Source organism: Symphalangus syndactylus, chromosome 14 (assembly GCF_028878055.3).
Source record: "Symphalangus syndactylus isolate Jambi chromosome 14, NHGRI_mSymSyn1-v2.1_pri, whole genome shotgun sequence".
Lineage (NCBI taxonomy): Eukaryota > Metazoa > Chordata > Mammalia > Primates > Hylobatidae > Symphalangus > Symphalangus syndactylus.
The window spans coordinates 11696281-11715255 of NC_072436.2; the positions used below are offsets into that span (position 1 = coordinate 11696281).

At 52.0% G+C, this 18975-nt stretch overlaps 1 long non-coding RNA gene across 1 annotated transcript; it reads right to left on the bottom strand.

Annotated features, from left to right (window-relative positions):
• Nucleotides 1-482: 482 nt before the first annotated feature.
• LOC134732410 (uncharacterized) lies at nt 483-12845 on the bottom strand. The gene is made up of 3 exons (XR_010115535.1): nt 12757-12845; nt 3934-5952; nt 483-2447 (listed from the first exon to the last, which is right to left on the bottom strand). It is a non-coding gene; the product is annotated as an uncharacterized lncRNA (long non-coding RNA).
• Nucleotides 12846-18975: the final 6130 nt, after the last annotated feature.

An 18975-nucleotide genomic window follows, 5' to 3' on the forward strand; every position in this document is an offset into this window, starting at 1 on the left:
GAAATATTTTCTTAATGAAAAAGTAACATTTTCAGAATATAACAAATAAATTAGTGACAAAAAATGATTTAAGAGTACCTCTCCCTCTCCCCCAGGCCCCCAAGTCCTCCTCCTCAGAAGCAGCTGTTGAGAATTTCTAGTGTATCCTTCCAGAAGTTCCTTGTGTACATGTGTTCATATATGTTTGTGTATCTTTATACACCACTCCGCATCCTTTGCAAATAACCTGTCTGATCTCTTTTAATATCAGCACATTTACATCAGCCTCAGTTGTTTTATTGGTTGCATTATTCCACTGCTTCGATTAGGCCCTGGTTTAATCTTTTTTTTTTTTTTTTTTTTTCGAGGCGGAATCTTGCTCTGTTACCCAGGCTGGAGTGCAGTGGCGTGATCTCAGCTCACTGCAACCTCTGCCTCCCGGGTTCAAGTGATTCTCCTGCCTCAGCCTCCAGAGTAGCTGGGACTACAGGTGTGGGCCACCATGCCTGGTTAATTTTTTTTTTTTTTTTTGTATTTTTAGTAGAGATGAAGTTTTGCCATGTTGACCAGGCTGGTCTCAAACTCTTGATCTCAGACAATCTGCCCACCTTGGCCTCCCAAATTGCTGGGATTGTAGACATAAGCCGCTGCGCCTGGCCTGGCCCTGGTTCGTCCAACCAGCCCCATGCTGATGGGTGTTTTGGGGGCATTTTACAGTGTTCTACTCTTTACAGATGCTGCTGCAGTAAACATTCCCGCACAGGCATCTTTGGAGCCTGGTATGGTTTGGATCTGCGCCCCCACCCAAATTGCATGTTGAATTGTAATCCCCAGTGTTGGAGGTGGGTCCTGGTGGGAGGTGATTGGATCACAGGGGTGGTTTCTCCTGGTTTAGTACCACCCCCTGGTGCTGTCATTGCGGTAGTGAGTTCTTGTGAGATCTGGTTGTTTTAAAAGTGTGTAAACCGCCCCGCCTCCCCTAGACCCTGTCTCTCTCTTGATCCCGCTCTGGCCAGGTAAGACGTGCCTGCTTGTCCTTCCCCTTCTGCCATTAGTGTAAGTTTCCTGAGGCCCCTGCAGAAGGCAAGCGGATGCCAGCATTATGCTTCCTATATAGCCTGCAGAACCGTAAGCCAATTAAAACTCTATAAATTACCCAGTCTCAGGTATTTCTTTACAGCAGGGAGAGAACGGACTAATACAAACTCATATCCAAATATGCCCAAAAGCCACAACAGATTTTATTAGTGCTCTGCAAGTCCTAACAAATGGAAGAGAAAATGAGAAATAGAAATAAGAGATACACATATTAGAAAGGACAAGACAAATCTTATTACTTGTCATTATTTGCAGACAATAGAATCTCTTTTTTTTTTTTTTTTTTTTTTTTTTGAGATGGAGTCTCGCTCTATCACCCAAGCTGGAGTGCGGTGGCATGATCTCTGCTCACTGCAACCTCCACCTTCCGGGTTCAAGCAATTCTCTGCCTCAGCTTCCTGAGTAGCTGAGATTACAGGCTCTGGTCCACTACGTCCAGCTAATTTTTGTATTTTTAGTAAAGACAGGGTTTCACTTGTCCAGGTTGGTCTTGAACTCGTGACCTCATGATCCACCTGCCTCGGCTTCCCAAAGTGCTGGGATTACAGGCTTGAGCCACCGTGCCCAGCCGGCAATAGAATCTTCTACGTAGAATATTCAGTAGACTCAACTGACAAATTATTAGAACTAGTAGGAAAATTCAGCAAGATGACCAGATAGAAGCTCAACATAAACAGAACGAATTGTTTTCCCACAATCCAGCAATAACCAATCAGAAAATGTAATAGGAAAAAGAAAGGAGTGAAATTTCTGGGTCAAAATATCCTCTAAAGCAGTGGTTCTCGAACTTCAGGCTATATCAGAATTACCTGGAGGGCTTGTTAGAATGCATATCCCTGGGCCCCACCTCCAGTTTCCAACCAGCAGGTCCTGACTGGTGCCTGGGAATCTGTATTTTTTCAAGCCCTGGGTGAGGCTGATGCTGCTGGTCTTTAAACCCTGCTTTGAGTAGCAAGGATCTAAAGATATTATTCATGTTTCCACTGCACCTGTTCCCAAAAAGGCTTTGCTGTTTTCCCAGTTGGATGGGTGAAAAATCTTATTTTGTGGTTGTAATTTGCATTTCTTTAATTATGAATGAGGCTGAGGCTCTTCCCACATGTTTGGCCTTGGCCTTGATTTTCATGCCGCCAGATGTTAAAGGGACAGCTACGGGTTGAGGTGAACTCACATCACCAGACGGCAGCGCCGTCCCCCGTTGGGTTCTGCCCACCTCTGCAGCTATGAATTCCCATTTATAGTGAGAAGAGACCTTGAAGGCCCCGCAGGCCAGTCCCTGCCTCCAGGAAGGCTCTGTTCCATCCATCCAACCAGGAGCCGGGAGCCAGTACTCACAGCCCATGTAAGAGCATTTTCCAACATTGAACTACCTTTCCGGTGGAAAGAGCAAAGAATTTGAAACCAGAAAACCTACTATCTCAAGCCACACCTTCACTGAAAATGCAAAGTGACGCCAGATGGGCAAGTAAGTTGAATTGCAGCAGTGCTAGCACCTCAAGCAAGGGCTTTATTATGTATTTAAAGCAATGCTTTGACACTCGGGAAATAGCAAGATGGATCGGAGGAAGCTAGAGAGCCACCCTGTGTGAGGTGGGGGTTTTCATGCCATTTAAATTGCGCAATTTTAGCAATGCATCCTGGCATGTTTGTTAATAAAGACACAGAGCCGAGGCAACACATAGTGTTTTTGTTTCAGCCCATTGTCTATCTCCAGAGAACTGTTATCGGAATCATATTGCATTTTCAGGTCCGATGAAGCTGCAGTAATATAAGCATTTTATGCAAATGTGTTGTGGTGGAAAGAATGGCATGTCATGTGCCATAAATCTTAAGGTAACCGCAGCCCTGGTTACTCCTCAGTTTTAACACATTCTGATAGGAGGCAATTATTTCGGACCAACAAACTGCCCTTCATAGAAGTTTGTCTCTGCTTGAAGCTAGAGCCTGTTTACTAGTACAGATTTATGAGGTCTGATGACAGGCCAGCCCAGGTGGCCATGAGCATGGCCATGGAAGGAGATGAAGGCTTGCCCATTCACCATTCACATATGCATCCCTCCCTCCCTCCATCCCTTCATCCCTCCATCCATCACCCCATGCCTCTACCTCTCCATCCTTCTCTCCTTCCATTCACCCATCTATCTGTCCATACATTCTTCCATCCATGCATCCCTCTATGCTTCCTCCATCTATCCATCCATCCCTCTATTCCTCCATCTGTTGTCCCATCCATCCACTCTCCATCCTTCTATTCCTCCATTCACCCATCTATCTGTCCATACATTCTTGCTTTCATACAGCCCTCCATCCCTTCCTCCATCTATCCATCCATCCCTTCATCTGTAGCCCCATCCTTCCACCTCTCCATCATTCTATCCCTCCATTCACCCATCTATCTGTCCATACATTCTTCCATCCATACATCCCTCTGTGCTTCCTCCATCTATCCATCCATCTCTCTATTCCTCCATCCGTTGCCCTATCCCTCCACCTATCCATCCCTTTATCCCTTCATTCACCCATCTATCTGTCCATATGTTCTTCCATCCATGGATCCCTCCATCCATTCCTCCATCTATCCATCCCATCCATCCATCCATCCCTCTACCTCTCCATCCCTCCATCCCTCTATCCATCCATCCATCCATCCATCCATCCACACGTTCTTCTCTCCCTCTATCTATCTATCTATCTATCTATCTATCTATCTATCTATCATCTATTCTTCCACCCATCCCTCCATCCACCCATCTCTTTGTCCTTCTGGGAGATAGAATGAAGTCATGGAAAAAAGGGCTCTGGCCTAAGGCTCCAGGGCTAGAGTAGCTGAGATAGAGTCTTAGCTCTGCCACTTACCACCTGGGTAATCTGGGGCAGAGGTCTTAACCTCTCTCAGTTTCAGTTTCCTCATCAGCAGTTGTCAGAATCAAAACGGGGTCCACACTGACAAATAAACCCGGAGAAGACCATAAGGAGAGGGTTATTATGCATAAATGCTTGATAACAAAAACTGTCCAGAAGACCCTGCAAAAAAACACAACCTTGTACAGAGGTCATTGCAACCTTACACAAAAGATACCTTCTGCAGGGGCACCTGCTCAGAAACCGCCTATCTGCTCTGGCATCACCCTTGTTATTGGTCCTTGTAGCCAAGGATAATCATTTCAGAACAATTATTTAATCCTCCTTATTTCATTTTATTTTGTTTTCTCTTTAATTCTCTTTGCCTTGCTTTACTTCCCTCACATGTACATTGTTTACTACAGCACGCGTCTTCCCATTGAGATGCCCTATTCATGAATAAGTATCTTTTTCTTCTAGAGAGCTGCTCTCTGTGTGTTATTTAGGTTGATGGCATAATAGAGATGACAATGGCTCTTGGGAGGATCAAGTGGGGCAATGCATGTCAAATGCCTAGCACAGTGCTTAGCGTTCTTCTTTCTCTGTACACTTACCCATTATAACGTTTGCTCAGCAATTTAACAACAACAAAGCCACCGGGTACCCACTCCTTAGAAGGCCCAGATGAAAAGAACAGACTGAGAGTAGGGGCAGGAGTGGAACATGCTGGGGTCGTGAGTATGCCCTGCAGATTGGAAAGGGCTCTGCAGGCTCTCGGAATGGGGTCTGTCTCTGTGCTGTGTCTGTGGCCTTCTCTATACATTGCCCACAAAGAGTTTGCAAGGATCTTTCAAGGGACCAGTCACTCTCCAGATCTCCTCTGTTCTACCCACCAGCATCCTTCACTTGGAGATCTGAGACACCTTCCCAGAGTGTGGAAAAAGAGAAAGCACCACTCCAAGGCAGTCTCCTGGTTTGACCTGGGGCCAGGGCCTTAACCTCTCTCAGTTTCAGTTTATTTTGTTTCTTTGTTTTGAAATGGAGTCTCGCTCTGTTGCCCAGGCTAGAGATGGTGCAATGGCACAATCTCAGCTCACTGCAACCTCTGCCTTCCTGGTTCAAGTGATTCTCCTGCCTCAGCCTTCCTAGTAGCTGAGATTACAGGCGTGCACCACCATGCCTGCTAATTTTTGTATTTTTAGTAGAGACAGGGTTTCCCCATGTTGGCCAGTCTGGTCTCGTACTCCTGGCCTCAAGTGATCCACCTGCCTGGGCCTCCCAAAGTGTTGGGATTATAGGCGTGAGCCACCGCCCCCGGCCCTCAGTTTCAGTTTCCTTAACAGTACTGTGATGCTGCTGCACCTGCCTTGCTGCTCCCGCCTTGCTGCTCCCCAGTGCTCCTCCCACCCCTGCCTGAGCTCACCCTGGCCCTGGGACCAAAGGGGCTTCCCTCGGCTATTTATCACCCCACCCGGAGATATTTATTGGCCGCTTCATATATGAAGGCAGCAGGGATGACTCAGAGGTAGACAAGACCAACCCCTTCCTGCCAGGAGCCAGCAGTCCCGTGGGAATGGAAGAGGTGGCCCAGGTGACTGTGACCTCTCAGGTGTTTGCCGCGGGCTGGAGAGGTGGTCGTGAGAGTGGAGCCTTGACGGAAAGATTGGTTTTGCTTTTTCCACCCGTGATGAAGAGGAGATGCCTGACGTTCCATGGGCGTGGTCCCGCCCTGACCTTGTTCCATGTCCCCCTCTGGCTCCACCACCAAAATTGAGGACCATGGATATTTCATATAAATGGGATCAGGCCATATGTGGCTTTGATACCTGGGCTTCCTTCACTGAGCTTGTTTTCAAGTTCCACTGGCGTCGTCACCTGTGGCCATAGTGTAGATTCATCATATTGGATTTATCCGTTCATCAGCTGGGTTCCTTCAACCTTTTGGCTATTTTGAATAGTTGTTGTCACTGTTTCTTAAAATGTGACTGACGCTTTGTTGTCTGACTTCTCTGCTGGATGGAAGGCTTCAGGGGGCTGCGGGTGGGAGGGGTTGGTTTTATTGCTGTCATATCCCTCGGGCTCACAGGTTGTAACGGGGAGCCCCCAGGGGATGCAGGTGGGCCAGGTGAGAGGAGACACCCCCATCGTTATCCCCTCCCGATCCTCCAGCAGCCCCATGCTAAGGAAATAACAGCCTCCCTGCCCCTCTCCCCCAGCCTTCCCCTCTGTTCCCTGCTCCCTAGGGTCCCTGGAATAAAGTCAAAGGAGACAGGAACAGGGCAGGTATCCACCTGCTCACTCTCTCCAATCAACTTTGCGTGGGCTTTTGCTATGAATGCAGCCCTGGAAGGGTGTAGATCAACTCCCTTCACCCTTCCACTCTCCCACCCACCCACCCATGCACCCACAGAAATCATTGCAGCTGGAAAACTGTTGCATGTGGAAAGAGTAAATCTGCAAATCTGAGTGATATGGACAAAATGGCATTTGAAGTTCTCAGGAGGGGAATCATGGTTGGTGTGGTTTGTAGCCTTGAGAGGTGTGAGGTAAAAATGGCTGTGGCTTGGACCCTGGTCCATGTGAGGAAGCCAGGGATCTTTTCTTTAGAAGTCTTGCTAATGTGGTATTTAAAAAAAAAATCAATGCCACGTTGCCATGAATGGACGCATCTATTCCAGGTAGAGAAGGCTGTTGTCTGGGAGGCATACGGCGGCTATTATAAGCATTGAAAGTCGGTTGTTTAGCACCTATTCGTGGGCACTCTCTGAGGACCAGGCACATGGGGCTTCTGAGGGCATAAGGGAGCTCTCCATTTAGGAGGAACCAGGTGATGAACAAACAGCATCCCTTGAGGCTCTGAAATAGATGCTTCCACCTGGCGTCCAACCCATCCCAAGAACTCTTGATGAGCAAGTGCTTCCCATTTTGCAGACGAGACTGAGATTCGGAGTGGAGAAGTGAGCGCCAAACTCACTCAGCCCATTTTACAGACAAGGAGACTGACATTCAGAGTGGAGAAGTGAGTGCCCAGCCCACTCAGCTCTCTGGGGCCAGAGCAGCCAGAATGGGTGCCCCCCACAAAAAAAAAAGAAAAGAAAAATTGAATAAGACCTACTATTTGATAGCACAATATGGTGACTATAGCCAACAATAACTTAATTGTACATTTTAAAATAACTTGGAGTGTCATTGGATTGTTTTCCACTCAAAGGATAAATGCTTGATGGGATGGATACCCCACTCTCCACGGTGTGTGTATTTCATATTGCATGGCTGTATCAAACATCTCATGTACTCCACAAATATATACGCCAACCACATACCCAGAAAAATTAAAAATAAAAATAAGGCCAGGCATGGTGGCTCATGCCTGTAATCCCAACACTTTGGGAGGCAGAGGCAGGCAGATCATTTGAGGTCAGGAGTTCGAGATCAGCCTGGCTAACATAGCAAAACCTCAACTCTACTAAAAATACAAAAAATTAGCTGGGTGTGGTGGCATGCACCTGTAGTCTCAGCTACTCTGGAGGCTGTGGCATAAGAATCCCTGGAACCCAGGAAGCAGAGGCTGCAGTGAGCTGAGATCATGCCACTGCCCTCCAGCCTGGGAGACAGGGTGAGAAAAAATAAAAAATAAAAATAAATTTAAAAATAAAAGAAAATAAACCCTCCAAGAATTCTGAGCTCCACATACTATGACATGTCCTCCCTGGAAGGAAGAAGCAAGATTTTCCCTTTCCAAGCCCTGAAACAGCTGCACTGACCACTCCCATTCCAGGGACCAGGGTCTGAGACGTCTGGGTGGCTGTCTGCCAGACAGACCCCGTAAAATGGGACAGCCCACCCTGCTCCTGCCACGTCAGGCCACTGGGATGGGAAGCTCTAAACAGCCCCTGCCCCATCAGGCTGCAGCTCGAGGAGGGGCGAAGCCTCTTTCCTTGCACTAATTTGCAGTGCACTGTGCTGTCCGCCTCGTGGGCACATGGAACGTATATAAATTACCCCACCAGGGCGATTAACTGTTTGTCTAGGCTAATTGTCAGTATTAAATCTTGCTCAGTCACAGTTTTAAAGCTTAATTTAAATTCTCTATCTTTAAGAAATCCATACTTCCTCCCACCACGGGAGAAAAAATAGATTTAATGGGTTTAGTCCATTTCCGTTTGTAGCAACCCAAGTTATAATTAGGCATGTGCAAAGCGGATGTTTCGGCGGGCGGCGAGCCTGCAGACCGGCTCCTCTCCTTGCCGGCAGGGCTGGTCCTGGCGGGGAGTGCCCTTGTCTTTGCTGCCGTAGATAAATTTCTGAATTAGGAGTTATTGCTCAGAGACCCCTGAGCCTCCGTGGCAGCCCCTCCCGATTATGGCATGAATCTTGATAATGTGCTTAAAGGTGGAGAAAGAATTCATCCTCAAAGGTGGAAGGCACAAGAAAGCAGCCAGGAAACCCCTCTGCCCAGGAGCCAAGAGCTTGGGGGAGCCATGGGGTGCAGGCGGATGGGGGGACTTCCCCTCATGCCTTCCTGAGACCACTGCCCCACCAGGTGCCCCCTTGCCCTGAAGGCTGATGCTGCCACTGCGGCTTATCAGGAGTGAGGACCCCTCCTTCCTCTCCTCTTTCTTTCTGTTCCCAGATACCCGCTTAGCAGCAGGTTGGAGCAAGGAAGTGCAGACAACTAAGGCATAGAAGTAGAGGATGCAAACTGAACGAAGCTACTGAAAGCCCCCACACTCATCCCCCTTTATGTCCTAGGGAGAACTGAGACCCAGAAAGAGACGTGACTTGCCTGAGGGCACACAGCTGGCCTGGGTTGCAGCTGAATCCCAGGGGACTTGGCACCCATTGCCTTGCTATACATTCATGACCAAGGTGAGGTGTAATTCCTTGTTCAAGGGACACACTTGGAAGATGAATCTTCATCACCCTTCCTAATTCTATGCATCATCAACACCAAGGTGCGTATGTTTATGCCCATTGTCACTCACTGGGCTTGCCCCGCGCTTAGGGTGGCCTGGGGGAGCAGAGATGGCAGGGAGGGCAGCTGGAAGTCCAGGTCAGAGAGAGGAGAGTGTGACCAGGTGGCAGCAGGAGGCATGGAAAAGATGGATGCATGGCAAGGGGTGAACAGCGTGGGAACCAAGGTTGGGGCCGCCCAGACCCAGACACTGGGGAGGGCAAGGGAAGAGTCAGTGACAACTCCAGGGTCTGAACCCGAGGGGTGAGGAAGCAGGTGGTAGCAGTGACTGCCCGGGAGTCTGAGGAGAGGGCTGGTTAAGAGGGGAAGGTGAGCGTGACGCCAGGTGTGCTGGCTGCAGGGGACAGCAGGTGTGCAGACCTCTCCCCGGGGTCCCTAGGCTCCTGAAAGGCGGCGCCCTAAGCGTCGGCTCTATCTCGTTGTCCCTACCCCTGTCACAGTGGCCGGCAAGGGCCCAACACTTAGCAATTGTCAAAGAATCGGCAGACGTGTCCAGCGGGAGCTGAGCAGGTACATCGGGCCCACGTGTTGAAGGCGCGGGCCTCCCACATCTCTGCCTTCAGTGTTGTGTAACTCAAAAACCCATGTGTAACTTTTGACTCCCCTAAAACTTAACTACTAATAGCCTGCTGTTGACCAGAAGCCTTACCGAGAACATAGTCAATGAACACATATTGTGTATGTCATTGTGTGTCTTTTATTTTGTAAGTTATATGTTACTGCATTCTTTTTTTTTTTTTTTTGAGACAGAGTCTCTCTGTCGCCCAGGCTGGAGTGCAATGGCGCGATCTCGGCTCACTGCAGGCTCCGCCCCCTGGGGTTCACGCCGTTCTCCTGCCTCAGCCTCCCGAGTAGCTGGGACTACAAGCGCCCGCCACCACACCCGGCTAATTGTTTTTGTATTTTTAGTAGAGACGGGATTTCACTGTGATAGCCAGGACGGTCTCGATCTCCTGACCTCGTGATCCGCCCGCCTCGGCCTCCCAAAGTGCTGGGATTACAGGTGTGAGCCACCGTGCCTGGCCTGTTACTGCATTCTTACAATAAAGTAAGCTGGAGAAAAGAAAATGTTATTAAGAAGATGATAAAGGACAGAAAACATATTTACTCATTAGGTGGAAGTGGATCATCATAAAGGTCTTCACCCTCCTTGTCTTCACATTGAGGAGGCTGAAGAGGAGGACCAGGAGGGGCAGGTCCTGCTGTCTCGCAGGTGGCAGAGATGGAAGGAAATCTGTGCATAAGTGGACCATGCAGTTCAAACCCATGTTGTTCAAGGGTCACCTGGAGTTGAGGAAGGTGCCGTCTTTCATCCCAAGGCCCAGGGTTTTCTTTGCAGAGAGCCTCATGATTTAGCCCTCTGGAGAGGAGGGAAGCGAGGCCAAGCTTAGCCATGTGTCATGGATGTGTTGCTTGGGCCCCAGGGCATGAGTCACCTGCCCTAGTTTTTTTTTTTGTAAAGGGCCTACTGTTGGGTGGATTCACATTTTCAGTGTCAGCCTGGGAGATCCTGAATGCTGGATGTGATTCTGCCCCTCTGGTCCCTGTTCTGTTGTGTGCATTTGTGTACACGTGCACCCACCTCCCCTCCTTCAAGGTGCTTGCCCTTCCGACACCCAATGTCCAACAGGGACCCAATTTAAGACACACACAATTATTTCTGCAGGTCCCTCGAGCTCAAAGTCACCTGAATGTGAGCTAGAGTGAATGCAACCAAGAGGTCCCAGCAACACAGACTGCCCTGCTGGATGCCAGCATGGCTGGGAATCCCACTCCCCCACCAACGGGAGAGCCTGGGAGTGTTCATGTGTGTTTTCCTCGGTGGGACTAAGAAATTCATTTGGTCCCATAACGGCTGCCCTGTCATGGTGGGAAGTTAGAAAACGAACTTGGCAATCACACCCACATTGACTTCCCGACCCTGTGAGAGAGCTTCACACCAGGACCAGAAGGACAGTTCTTGGGACCTTTCTCTTTCCACCTGTTTCATCTCGCACTGCTGCCCCTGCTTCTGTGACCTGCAGTGGTCTGCAGGGTTTGAACCCCTGACCTGCCAGAAGCCCACCCCAGGGCTGGGACCAACTTGCTCTGCTGCCAGTCCCACCCGCCCTGGCCCAGGGACACATGGATGGGGATGTAGATGGGTGCTGACTGGTCATGAATGACCTCCAGAACAGGAACAGAGGAGGGTTTTGCAGTGGGGCGGCCCCAAGGTGCCAGCACGGGGAAAAGTGGCCGCCCAGCCATTAGGTAGATGTATTATTTGTCCTCAAAGGTCTGCGCAGAACCCTGGGCCAACTGGGGCAGCTCTCAGGCGGGGCTTTACCAGATCAGAGAGCAAGGCCCCCAGGCTGCTCCCACATGGAATGCATGCTAAGGCATCCTCCCTCGTCTGCTCTCTAGCCTTTCACGGAAAAACAAAAAATCAAACCTGTTCTCGTCTCTATCAAAGCTCATGTTGAAGATGACAGCATTTCTCATTTCCTCGACTCTCTCTGAAAATATGTGAAATTAGGGGCAATGAAGAGAAGAAATTGAAATAATAAGTGAGGCTGGAGAAGAACCAGCCTCAGAAACAGAGGTGCCTGAAGAAGGAGGAGGGTATGTTGTGGGAGGGGGAGGAGAGGAAACTCAGGCCTGGGGATTTCGGATGAGGCAGGTGCTGGCTCTGGGGAGACAGAGAAGCCTGCGGTGGAGACAGCGTCCTTGTCTGCCCCCTGGAAAGGGAGGGAAGGACCTTGGCCAAGGGGGATCTAGGGGCATGAAGAGCAGGAGAAAGCAGGGGGGTGCCTGATATGGTTTGGCTCTGTGTCCCCACTCAAATCTCATCTTGAATTGTAATCCCTACATGTCAGGGGAGGGACCTGGAGAGAGGTGACTGGATCATGGGGGTGGATTTCCTTCATGCTGTTCTCGTGAAAGTGAGGGAGTTCTCACGAGAGCTGACGGTTTAAAGTATGACACTTCCTGCCTCACTCTCTCTCCTGCTGCCATATAAGACATGCTTTGCTCCCCCTTTGTCTCCACCATGACTGTAAGTTTCCTGCGGTCTCCCCATCCATGCAGAACTGTGAGTCCATTAAACCTGTTTCCTTTATAAATTACCCTATCTCAGGTAGTTCTTTCTAGCAGTGTGAGAACGGACTCATACAGCGCCACCATCCCATCCAGCACCCCCTTTCTTCCTTGGCTCTTGCAGCTCCCCTGCAGGTGCACCCCACCCACCTTCTTCCCAGAGGAGCCCTCCAGGGAGGGGTGCAGTCTGCACAGCCTCGACACCCCATCCAGCTCCCAGCCCACGCAGAAGCTTGGGAACACCAGAGCTGGCCACTCCTGCCCCAGGATGATCCCCCACCCCTCAGGCAGTCTCTGCTCTGGGCTCCCACCTGCCAGCTGGGGCTTTCTGTGAGGCTCTTCCTCCCAGGCCTCCTTCCCTCCCCACTCCCTGCACAGGTGGGTCCTGCATCATGGAAGGAACCTCTTCCTGCTCTCTTTCCTTTCTCCTTCACAGCCATTTCCCTGCGACAAGTCTCGTGGACATCCAATTCATTCCCGGCACCTGCTTCCCAGAGGACCCAAACCCACATCCCCTTGTGGCTCAGAGCAAGCGGCTCCTATGGCCCTCCGCACCCTGACTCCCTTCCACCCCCAGCAAAGGGCCTTGCTCTCATCAAGCAGCCCAGCCTGCAGCCCACCTGAGAGCAGCTTAGCCCCTATCAGGCTCCCAGGGGCCGTGCCAGGGTGGGATGAGGCAGGTGAGGCAGGTGGGCATTTAAGGCAGGGACAGATGTGACCCCTGCCTCCTACTCTGGCTTCAACAGGTCAAAGGTGCACACATGGGGAGGAAAAGCCCTTTTCTGCACCTGAGGGCACCTCCCGGGTCCTGGGCTGCCAGCTCCATCTTCTGTGCACCAGGAGTGAGGAGCACCAGCCACACCGGGCCCCAGGAGGTGGCTGCCTGGCCACCATCACCCTCCCACTGGGGGGCCCAGGGGAGAGAAGGCTGCATCTGCTCTGGAAGCTTCCGGCCTTTCTCCCGCAACGAATCTGGGGTGTGGCTGGACCTGGACCCTTTCATGCCTGGGATCTTAACATTCACCATCTGGGTGCGTTCTCCTTCCTGGTCTCGTCTGTGGATGGATCTTGTCAGTCTCCTGGAGGAAGGGAAGAGGATGTGCCACTTTCCCGGGGATGCTGGGACACAGATCCACAAACTGGGCCGCTTAAAGTGACAGACATTTTTCCTCTCCCAGTTCTGGAAGCCAGAGGGGAGAAATCAAGGTGTCAGCAGGGCTGGTTCCCACTGAGGCTCCGAGGAAGAACCTGTCCCAGGCCCCTCTCCGGGATCTGGGGCTCCCGGGGATCCTTGACGTCCTTCGCATGGCTCCAATCTCTGCCGCGGCTTCACCTGGATTTGCCCGTGTGTCTCTGAGTCTTCATTCCTGTTTCTTGCCAGGACGCTCTCATTGGATTTAGGGCCCACCCTAATCCAGGACGACCTCTTCCCCATCCTTATCTTGATCACATCTGCAAAGACCCTCTTCCCAACAAGGCTGCATTCTCAGGTTCCGGGAGGACATGAATTCACAGGTTCACGATTCAGCCAAGTTACAGGATGGCCTGGAGTAGAGCCAGGATCCCGGAAGTCCCCGGGGGCTGATGGGGCCCAGCAGGGAAGCAGGGATGGGCAGGGTCTCCAGGGCACAGAGGAGGGGTGCTGCGCCCCCGCCCCCTTCCTGGGCTCCCCTAGTGCAGCTCTTTCTGGGGCCTTCCACCCTCTCCATTTACCCACTCGCCCCTGCAGATGGGGGGGCGCATGATGGCACCTTTTGATTTAACCAAGTTATTATGAGTAAGTAATTCGGGAGCTCTTCTTCAGGCAGGTGATCAGGGATGAGCAGGCAGCTGAGAACAAAAGAGATGCCGCCACCGTGGGAGACGCCTGGGTTGGCGGAGCGGTGGGGGGAGGGGCGAGGAGGGGAGGATTGCGGGGGTTCTTCTGCCACAGTCAGGTAGGGGGAGGCGCCGCCTTTCCCTTCCCTTCCTTTCCCTTCACCGGGAAGCAGCGGCCGCGATTTAATATGCGAAGGTGGAAAGGCTGGCATTGGGCGCATCGCCCCGCATGCCGTATTTCAAACAAAGAATACACAACAAAGGGCCGGCCAGCGCGGGGATTTGTCAGAATTCGGCGGTGGGAGAGATTTATCTAAGCTGAGTGGAGGGGCCTGTGACCTTGGGTTTGAGAGCTTTAAAAGGAACAGGCAGCTGTTGAAGACGAACAAAGAGATGCTTGTGATTATCATTATTTAATATAATGGCCTTAAACTGTTAGGAGGGGGAATTAGGTGGCACAAGAGAATTGTTTTTTATTCCAGGAGATGTAAGAAAGATGTAATGGACAGGAAAAAGCAGGGGGGAGGCGGAGGGAGGGAGAGGCTGGAGAGATTTCTGAGATGAAGGAGGAGAGTGAGCGAGCCCGCGTGAGCCTGGAGAGGCAGCAGGCGGTAAACAAGAAACGCTCCCCTCCCCTCTCCCTTCTCCTCCTTCTTCCCCTCTTCTCCCCTCCCCCCCAGTCCCCTCCCTTCCTGGCAGGTTCAACCTCAGCCCCAAAGACAGGACAGTAGCTGGGAAGGAGGTGACCAGCCTTGCGCCAGGAAGGGGTTGGGCAGAAAGGGTCCAGGAAAGGACGGGGCCTGGAGGACTGTCAAAGCCGGGATTAGGATGCAGCAGGGCTGGCAGCTTCCCCAGGCTAGGGGGCCAGGGCTGCCAGGAGACCTGGGCATCCTGTTCAGAGGAAGCCTGGCACGGGGACGGGTGGCTGTGTGCTGCCCTGGGGCAGTGAAGGTCTGGGAAATGGAGGCTGGTAAGATCCTTTCACTGGGGTCCCCAGGAAGGTGGATTGTGAGCCCTCCTGCCAGGGTTGGATGCTGAAAGTGTCAATGCTCTGAGCTGCTGCACACAGGGGACAGTGGGGGCGGGAGGAGATGGCTGGCCCGGCCGCTTTGCTGCAGGGTGGACCTATGATCTCTCCCACCTGGGCTGAGGCTTGTCCCGGTGCCTATCACTTCCCAGAGCCTGAGCAGAGATACAGCTGAAGCCCAGGAACCTCCTCTCTTTCATGGGGTCTGTCTTTCTCTTTTCATTTGTAATTTTGTAATCTTTTTCTTTTTTTTTTGGAGATGGAGTATCGCACTTGTTGCCCAGGCTGGAGTGCAGTGGTGCGATCTCGGCTCACTGCAAGCTCCGTCTCCTGGGTTCATGCCGTTCTCCTGCCTCAGGCCTCCGGAGTAGGTGGGAGTACAGGCGCCTGCCACCACGCCGGGCTAATTTTTTGTACTTTTATTAGAGACAGGGTTTCACCGTGTTAGCCAGGATGGTCTTGATCTCCTGACCTTGTGATCCGCCCACCTGGGCCTCCCAAAGTGCTGGGATTACAGGCGTGAGCCACCGTGCCCGGCCTGTAATCTTTTTCTTAAAGAGCCCCCTCCCGAATCTGCTGAGTGTCACCTTCCACTAAGTCAAGACCAACTAGGTCTTCACAATCCGTCATGGGGAGCAACTGCAGTTCTCCCCGGAATGTGTGGAAGCCTGGTTCTCAGGCAGCTGGGGGAGGAGGGCACTCAGTAGAGCTTCAGAGCCAGGCAGTAGTGGGAGGTGGGGTGGGCAGCAGGAGCCAGCTTTTGTCCTGGCAGCAGGGATGCCAGGTGGACACCCAGGTGGCCCAGGAGGGCCCCACGCTTCCTGCCCTGGGGTGGTCAGCCATCAGGGTGTGTTCCGCCAGAAAGGGGAGCAGCTCCAGCCACAGGTGGACTCACGTCTGAGATCTGATAAACTGGAAGAGGATGGTAAAACAGGAGTCAAACTGGAGAGGATGAGGCCACGCAGGAAGGAGAGGGTATGAGCTCCCGGAGCCCGGTGCCCAGAAGCCTTGCTCTCTGGCTGATCTCAGGAGGCAGCAGAGGCTCAGAGGCCCAGGGTTAGGGGGCAGGAGGGGGCCGTGTGGACACAGCCCAAGCAGCTGGGTGCCAGCTGTGGGGCATTCACAGGCTGAAAGCTCCTGGAGACCCAGACAGGGGCAGCGTGGGTGCGTGGGGTGACGCAGATCACCCTGCGTGAGGGACACCCCGTGCTTTTGGTGGGTGACAGCTTTGGCCAGAGTTAGGGCACCTGGGCCAGCTCTGCCATCCACTTGAGGCTTAGCCCTGGGCCTCAGTCTCGCCTTCTGTAAATTGGGAGCAAGGAGAGGATCCACCGTGGGCTGACTGAGGCTGGGATGAGGTGTGCGTGTGAGAGAGAGGGCTCTGGAGGATACAGAGGGGTCTTCTCACCCCATCCTGTCACTGTCTCCATCACCCACAAGAGCAGCCCCCTCTGTCAACCTGGAAGGAAGCCTGGCTGGGGAAGTCCGGCGGGAGGGGTCTTTAACCACAGGGGATGCCTGCCTTTGCTTTTTCCTGCATCAAACCTCTCCAAGGTTCAGGTTCAAAGCCATCAAGCACTGGCTGGGAGATGTCTGGGTTGTTGAGTACCTGGTCAACTGTCAAGATTTTTGCAGTTGGCAAAACTGATGGTTCAGCCAGAAATAAGCACTCGCATCTCTCTGATCCCGTCTCTCTGTCCCTCTCCTCCTCTGTGTGCCCAGGGCATGTTCCTAAGGCTGCTAATGAGGTTGTGACCTCAGTAGTATTTGGTATTTTAGCTGCTCTCTTGGTGATGGCCTGGTCCCTGGCACAGGCATTCCCTCCAAATGCGAAGTGCGCCCTGGACCAGCCACGAAATCTCCTGCTTCTGGAGAATGGAACATTGAGCGTGTGTGCAACTCTCTCCTCCTACTGGAAAATCCTTCTTACCATCTAACCTAGATCCTTTGTGCTGTGGCTTAAACTTTGCTTTTAATATTCATTCACTTCTCTACTTAATGGACTCTGATAGAAGGAGTTTATCAAACTCTTAATTCTGTCTCTGGAGCCTTTGTTCTCTCACTGCTGCAGGGGAACCTCAGCCCATCAGGGCTGGTGACCAGGCACCCTAGGTGAAGCCCTCAGCTTGGCTGCCACCCTGGCCTTGGCAGGATCCAGGCTCTGAGGTCCTCTTCTGGAGGCTGGGTCCTCTCTCATTTCACTCCACGTCATTATTAAGAGATGATGCAGGTCTTGGAGCAAGAACCCTTTGGCTCTGGAAAAATTATGTGTGACACTTTACATATGGATCAGGTAATTAATGGACGCCCAGATTTCCTCCGCCATAACATAAAGAGGGTGAAGACGGCGCTTTAATTCCAGATAATTAAAGAGCGATCGGTTCGCGAGTGCTGCTCTGGGACTGCTGGCTGCCGTCGTTAACACCACGGAGCCTGCTCCATTCTCCACACCTCACTGCAAACCACGGGGCCTCCTGCTCCCCAGGGGATGCTGAGCCGCAGAGCCCACTGTGCTGCTGTGTAATTGAAGTGGCCACATCTGCTGCACTGAGCTTATGGAATGGGAGTAGGTGTGTGCACACATGCACGTGTATGTGTTGGGAGAGGAGCCGCAGCGTGGCCAGTCTAGAGTGGCCACACACGACCTTAGAGACCTGGCCCTAGGGAACGTGCAGAGCTCAGGTGGCTGTCACTGCCACCAGGGAAAACACGGGTCTCACTGTGCAGAGCATCCTTAATGAGGGCACAGCGTCCTCACTTCAGCCTCAAGAAACTGTTCCTCGTCCTACCGGGTCACAGGAAACTCCCAGGACATCCAAGGGGCTGTGCCTTCCCCAGAGCTGAGTGTCCCTGGGTTTCAAAAGTGACAATAATTGGCCGAGCACAGTGGCTCATGCCTGTAATCCCAGCACTTTGGGAGGCCGAGGGGGGCAGATCACTTGAGGTCAGGAGTTCAAGACCAGACTGGCCAACAGGGTGAAACCCTGTCTCTACTAAAAATACAAAAATTAGCTGGGTGTGGTGACGCATGCCTGTAATCCCAGCTACTCAGGAGGCTGAGGCATGAGAATTGCTTGAACCTGGGAGGCGGAGGCTGCGGTGAGCTGATATGCCACCACTGCACTCCAGCCTGGGCGACAGAGCAAGACTTCTTCTCAAAAAAAAAAAAAAAAAAAAAAAAGAAGGAGAGCAACCATAATTAGTACTCTTCAACATGAAGCTAATCCCATTCCAGAAGATCATCTTGTCCTGCTGAAGTCCAGGGTCACAGGCAGCTGCTTCTCCTGGGAGAAGGGCAGGGGTGGATGGACATCCCACTGCAAAGGCAGAACCCAGAGTCCTCAGTGGCCTCCCTGGGAGAGTGAAGCAGCGGCTAATTACGGCCGATGGGACTGACAGGTCTTCCTGGTTCACATAGCACATCTGTCACATTTCCTGATAAATGTCAGCCCCTTGCACTGTCAGACGGAGCCTCTGAGGGTGTCCACGCTTCTTTGCCTGGCTCTGCTCACTCCTGGTTAGTGGCTTCCAGAAAATCACTTGTGCTGATTCCCACAAATATTTACTGAGGGTCCGTGAGGGGCCAGGTAGGCACTGGGCTGGTCTTGGGACCTGGAGGTGAATGAGAAGAGGCTGCTGTACAGAAGAAGTATGTGGGCACCCAGGAGAAGGGATGGAAAGAAACCCAGGCTACACAACAGCTGGGATACGGGCATGACCCGGAGCTGGGGACTGCTGGGGCTGGGGAGGCAGGGAGGCCGGGCCTCTCTGAGGACTTATCATTGCCTACCAGGCAGGGGAGGTCAGGAGCAGGAGGGAGCTCATGCAAGGACGTGCACAGCAGGCATGGTTTTGCATGCACCTGGATCTGTGGGTACACAGGCCAGCATATGCCACGGTGGCTTTGCTGATCGATACCTTCTGTCTGCCTTATCCATCTGTCCTCTGCTTCACCTGGCTGTGGTCATCCTCCCTTAAGGCACTTAGCCACTCCTGCTGGGAAAAGATCTATAAGAAGTCTCCAGGGGTGGCTGGCTGGCTGTCAATCATTGCCTTCTTTTCTCTATGGTTTTAGGATAGAGTGAAGTTTTTTCCTACAACTCCCCCTTCTCTAAGCCTGGGTCCAGAGTCAGGGGGGTGGCCACTTAAGTTGCATTTTTAT